This window comes from Primulina tabacum, chromosome 9 (assembly GCF_025594145.1).
Source record: "Primulina tabacum isolate GXHZ01 chromosome 9, ASM2559414v2, whole genome shotgun sequence".
NCBI classification, from domain to species: domain Eukaryota; kingdom Viridiplantae; phylum Streptophyta; class Magnoliopsida; order Lamiales; family Gesneriaceae; genus Primulina; species Primulina tabacum.
Window position 1 is genome coordinate 18,270,056 of NC_134558.1, and position 6,169 is coordinate 18,276,224.

Here is a 6,169-nt window from a genome sequence, read left to right on the forward strand (position 1 = left end):
TCTAAGATATAAAATATGGAATTTTATTTTACAAATTTTGTTAGACTTACTTTAATTGTGGTGATGAGAGTCAAAACGAGTAGGTGGTGATAGTAAAAACAGAGGAAAATATAAATAGCAGAAACACTCGTATCGCTAAAACAAAAGCATTACTTATCGAGTATTTCTTAGCTAAGCAGAACGTAGCCCAAGCAGAAACAGAAGTTAACGTCTTTTGTTTGATCGTTACAAGTCTTAATGTTACTGTTACCTTACATAGTACTAGTATTAATTGCACCATTTAATGCTGTAAGAAGACATTTAACACGCCTTGATAGTTTTGGTATAAAACAAAGACGGACTATTCTGAAGCTTTCTGCAGGACTCTTTTTCGGTAATAAAGATGATTCACTCAGAGTCAAAGAAGCCGTTTTGTTTATAGACGTTGGACTCAAAATTTTTATATATTTAAGGATCAATCTATAATATAGACAACAACGATTATTATAAACCATGAACAAATTCTCTGTCTATCACTTCAACGTTTTTTGAGCAATCAAGAACTACTCTTTATCTTCAAGCTCAATATACAGAAAAGAAGCACACTATTTATAGCAGATATCTGATCTTTTGAGATCATCTTGTGCTGTTGTTTCTTTATCTCTTCACAAGCTATTCATCTTATTACATCTTATTGAGAAGAGTTTGTAATTTGAAAAAGAGTCTTTTCCAAAACCTTGTTATCTTCATTATATTTTGTTGTGAAACTAAGAGTTTCAGTAGGCAAATGGTAAGTCCTATTGAAGTGGGTGTGTGCAAGAGTTGTACTGTAAAAACGAAAATATTTTAGTGATACCTTCAGGAAACAGAAGAAGGGGAGACGTAGAAGATTTCATCTTCGAACTTCCAGAAGTAACTACAGTCTACTGCCTACTGTTTTATTGTTTTCACCTCAAAGCATTAGATCGTTTCTGCACAATTTATTGTGATATGCTAGAAATAGATTCGAACAAGATAAGCTATAATCTCTAACAGGATTCTAGCACATTTGCAAAAACGTCAAAGAAAGGAACGAGTTTATTAACCCCCTCCTCTAAACTCTAAATCGATCCCCAACAAGTGGTATCAGAGCGGTTATTCTTGTTCTAAAATTCTACAGCAGAAATGGCACATTTCAGCAAAGTCCCTATGTTCTCAAAGGAGGACTTCGATGATTAGAAGATTATGATGCAAGCCCATCTTGCAGTCCAAGACGATGATATGTGGTTTGTCATCACAAATGGTCCCTTGAAAATTCTAAAGCCTAATACAACTATTGCTGTTACTGCAGGTGCACCACAAGTGGTTGAAAAGCAAAGAAGTGAATGGACAATTGAGACAAGAAGAAAGCAAATCTAGACAATGTTGCTCAGGATATTCTTTAAAAAAGACTTGACAAGAATACCTTCAGCAAAATAAAAATGTGTCATACAGCAAAAGAGATCTGGGAGAAACTCATCCAAATTTGTGAAGAAATGAATAAACAAAGGAAAACAAGCAGTCGGTGGCAATGCAAAATTTTGAAAATCTTGAGATGAAAGCTGGAGAAACTCTAAGCGAATTTGATGTGCAATTCAGCAGCTTAGTAAATGAACTAGCAGCTTTGGGAAAGGAACTTGTCAATAGAGAAGTGGCACTCAAAGTGATGAGAGATTTACCCAGGGAATGAGATGTTAAGACAATGGCTATGAGAGTCTCAAAAGATCTGAAAAATTTGGAGCTACATGCCTTGTTTGCAAATTTGAAAGCTTATGAGTTTGAATTGGAAGTAAGAAGTGGAGAAGAGCCCTTGTCGAATCCACCTACCAAGGCTCTTGCTGCTACTGCTACTGCTACTGCTACTACTGCAGTTGTTTAAACTGTATCACCTGCTGCTGATATTGAAAGTACATCTGACAAGAATGCTGAACAAATCAGCAATGATGCAATGTCCCTATTCGTGAAGAAAATTTCAAGATTCATGAAGCAGAATCACCGAGCATAACAAAGTAAAAACCGAAACTTCAAAAAGGAATCACCACCTGGTGATATGACATGCTTCAAATGTGGAAAAATTGAACATTTTATTGGTGACTATCCGAAACCTAAGAAGGATGACCAAAAGAAGAAGGGGTACAAGCGAAATGATAAGAAATCTAGAAGAGACCTTAAAGCAATGATTGCTGAAGAAAGAAAATCGAAATGGGCAGATTCTAGCTCTGAGTCTTCTGACTCAGATAGTCATTCCAGCGATAGTGATGAAGAAGAAACCAAGTTCTCATGGCGAACACTGAATCAGACTCCAAATCTGGAGATGTATTTGATTTTGATTTTGATGAATTTACACGAAATGATTTAGTTAAAGTATTGCATGATATGGTAGAAGAGTACTCAAGACTTTCTCAGTCATTCGAGGAAGTTAAAATTGAAAATCAAAACTTGAAAAATCAAATCAGTAAGTTCACATGCTTGCAAGAAAACAACTGCAGTGATCTAGAAGTTGAGATAAGTAAATTGAGAACTGAGAATGATAGAGTAAATACAGATTATCAGACGATGATGTCTGAAAATAGAAGCTATCGGTACTGGTGAATGCATGGAATAAGTCTTCTTTTCATTAGAAAAGATGCAAGAATTACGGAATCAATCTGGAGACAAGAGTGGTCTCAGATTCAGTATTGATGAAAGCACTTCTGAAACAAGTACAAAGCCAAAACTGGATATATGCAAAGAGAAATACATTCACTTAGTTAAATCCAGTATGGTACATAAACCAGAAGCACAAACTGTTCAAATTGAAATGTTTGTAGACCAGACGAACAGAAGTAAACATTATGGTCTGGGTTACGTTGAACCTAAGAGTATAGTCCATCAGATTGCTGGATCCAGTAGATGATTCAACTCAGGAGGACAACCCTCTGTGAAGGTTAGAAACTACCAGTACTATAATTGTAGACCAGTTCAGATGAGATACAGAGCAGACGATAAAAACAGAAGGGAAGAACAACATCCTAAAATGCATTTTGTTAGAAAAAAACATTAATAGAACTTCTGTTGCATGCACCTCTGGGTATACCCGAAGTACAAGATCACCTAAAATTGTAAAAATATGGGTTCCTAAAGGGCTGATAAGGCTTGGACCCAAATAGATTGGGTACCAGTTACTAAAACTTGTGTTTGCAGAAACAAGAGAGAAAAGCCAAGATAAGCAGCTCTACATGGTATCTGGACAGTGGATGTTCCAGACATATGACTTGGCAAAAAATCTACTTTCAGAAATAATGAGTAGTAATGGACCAAAGATAACTTTTGGGGACAACTCGAAAGGTAAAACCGTGGGTAAGGGTAATATTATCCACGGTAATATAACTATAAATGATGTGGTCTTGGTTGAAAATCTCTGTTACAATTTAATTAGTATTAGTCAACTATGCGATAATGGATACTCAGTAGTTTTTCAGAAGCACACATGCACAATTAAAGATGCTAATGAGTCTATAGTCTTAACCAGAAAGAGAGAAGGCAACACTTACAAAGTATCATGGAACAAAGATCGTGTTAATGTTCCTACATGTTTAGTTGCCTCCCTAAGTGATAAACATTGGTTATGGCACAAGAGATTGAATCATCTTAACTTCAAGTCAATCAATAACCTCAAGAAGCATAATATAGTTGATGGTTTACCCGATAAGAGTTTCATTAAGAATTATGTATGTTCTGCATGTCAACTTGGCAAACAAGTAAGATCTAGCTTTAAGAATAAAAGTAGTAAATCAACATCAAGATGTTTGGAATTATTGCATATGGACTTGTTTGGTCCAATCCCTATCATGAGCTTAGGGGGAATGAAATACACTCTTGTTGTTGTTGATGAATTTTCTAGATTTACTTGCGTAATCTTTCTTGCTGGAAAAGATCAAACCAGTGGCCTTCTGATCAAGCTTTTGAAAAAGATTCAAAATGTAAATCAGTTTCTGTCATTAAAATCTGAAGTGATCGGGGAACTTAATTTATAACAAAATTCTTGAGTTATATTTGGATGAACAAGGTATTCATCATGAATATTTAGCTGCCAGAATGCCTCAATAAAATGGAGTAGCTGAGAGGAGAAACAAAACTATTAAAGAAGCTGCTAGAACAATGCTAAAAAATACAAACATCTCTGAGCTCTTTTGGGCAAAAGCAATCAACACAACGTGTTATACACAAAACAGAACCATTATCAACAAGAGTCATAATCAGACTCCATACGAGATATGGAAAGGGAGTAAGCTTAATGTATCATATTTTCATGTGTTTGTTTGTAGATGTTTTGTGAATAATAATGGTAAAAATTATTTATCAGCATTTGATTCAAAATCAAATGTTGGACTTTTTCTTGGATATTCAACAATAAGCAAAGCATATAGAATTTTAAATAATAGAACTCTTAATGTTGAAGAATCTATTCATGTCGTCTTTGACGAAGATAGCAGTGCTCCTGAAATTTCTAACATGTCAAATCTAAGTAACATATTAGACAGAATTCAACTAGAACTGAATAGTGAAGATGATGCAGAACCAAGTGTCAAAGATGCTCAAAATACAGAATCAGACATTCCTATGGTAGAACCAGTTGTACAGACACAGGATGTACCAGAACCAGCAGCTGACATTCCAGAACCTACTACAGCTTTACCTGAGCATGATCCAAATCCATTAAATCATGAAGAAATCCCTCTAAACCCTTTTGTTTGGAGAAAATCATACACTTCATCTTTGGTTATTGGAAATCCAGTAGCTCTATTAAGAACCAGAAGGCAAATGATAAATGAATATATGCATGCTGCTTTTATTTCTCAGGATGAACCAAAGAAGATTGAAGAAGCTCTTCTGGATCCCAGTTGGATTGAAGCTATGCAAGAAGAGCTGAATCAATTTAAAAGAAATGAAATGTGGTTTCTTGTACCTAGACCATCTCACCAAGTAGTTATTGGAACTCGGTGGGTATTTATAAACAAGTTAAATGAAGAAGGTATTGTTGTTAGAAATAAAGCAAGACTGGTGGCTCAAGGCTTCAGACAAGAAGAATGAATAAATTATGATGTGACCTATGCACTAGTAGCAAGACTTGAAGCAATCAGAATATTCTTAGCCTTTGCTGCTTTCAGGAACTTCAAAGTTTATCAGATGGATGTAAAAAGTGTCTTCCTAAATGGTCTACTGCAAGAATAAGTTTATGTTGAACAACCCCCAGGTTTTATTAATCATTTCTTACCGCATCATGTCTTTAAATTACACAAAGCCTTGTATGGTTTGAAATAGGCACTTAGGGCTTGGTATGACACTCTTTCACAGTTTCTTGTCAATCATGATTTTACCATCAGCATCGTGGACAAGACTTTATTCACATTAGTTAAAAATACGCACATTTTTTTAGTACAGATTTATGTTGATGATATTATCTTTGGGTCAACTAACCCCAAATTGTGTGAAACGTTTGCTAAGATAATGCAGGAACAATTCGAAATGAGCATGATGGGAGAATTGACATTCTTCCTAGGACTTCATATTAAGCAACTCGACACAAGAATCTTCATAAATCAGGCTAAGTACACAAATGAGCTACTGAAAAAGTTTGGCAAGGAAACATGCTCTGCTGATTCCACTCCAATGTGTTCATCTACTAAACTTTATAAAGATAAAGGTTGAATTTCAGTAGAGGTAACTCAGTATCGTGGTCTTATTGGCTCATTGTTATATCTTACTGCCAGTAGATCTGATATTATGTTTGCTGTTTGTATTTGTGCGAGATTTCAGTCTAACCCTAAGCAATCACATTTTATTGCTGCTAAAAGAATTTTGAAATATTTAAAGGGTACTCAAAATGTCGGCCTATGGTATCCCAAGGATTCCTCTTTCAATCTTATTGGACATTCAGATGCTGACTATGCATGTTGCTAACTGGATAGAAAAAGCACCAGTGGTTTTTGTCAATTTCTTGGTGATAGGTTGATCTCCTGGTTCAGTAAAAAGCAGACTTCCATAGCCATGTCTACTGCAGAAGCAGAATATCTTGCTGCTGGAAGTTGCTGTTCTCAATTACTTTGGATGCAACAACAAAATAAGGACTATATTCTGTGACAATACTAGTGCTATAGAAATTACACACAATCCAGTACTTCATTTCAGA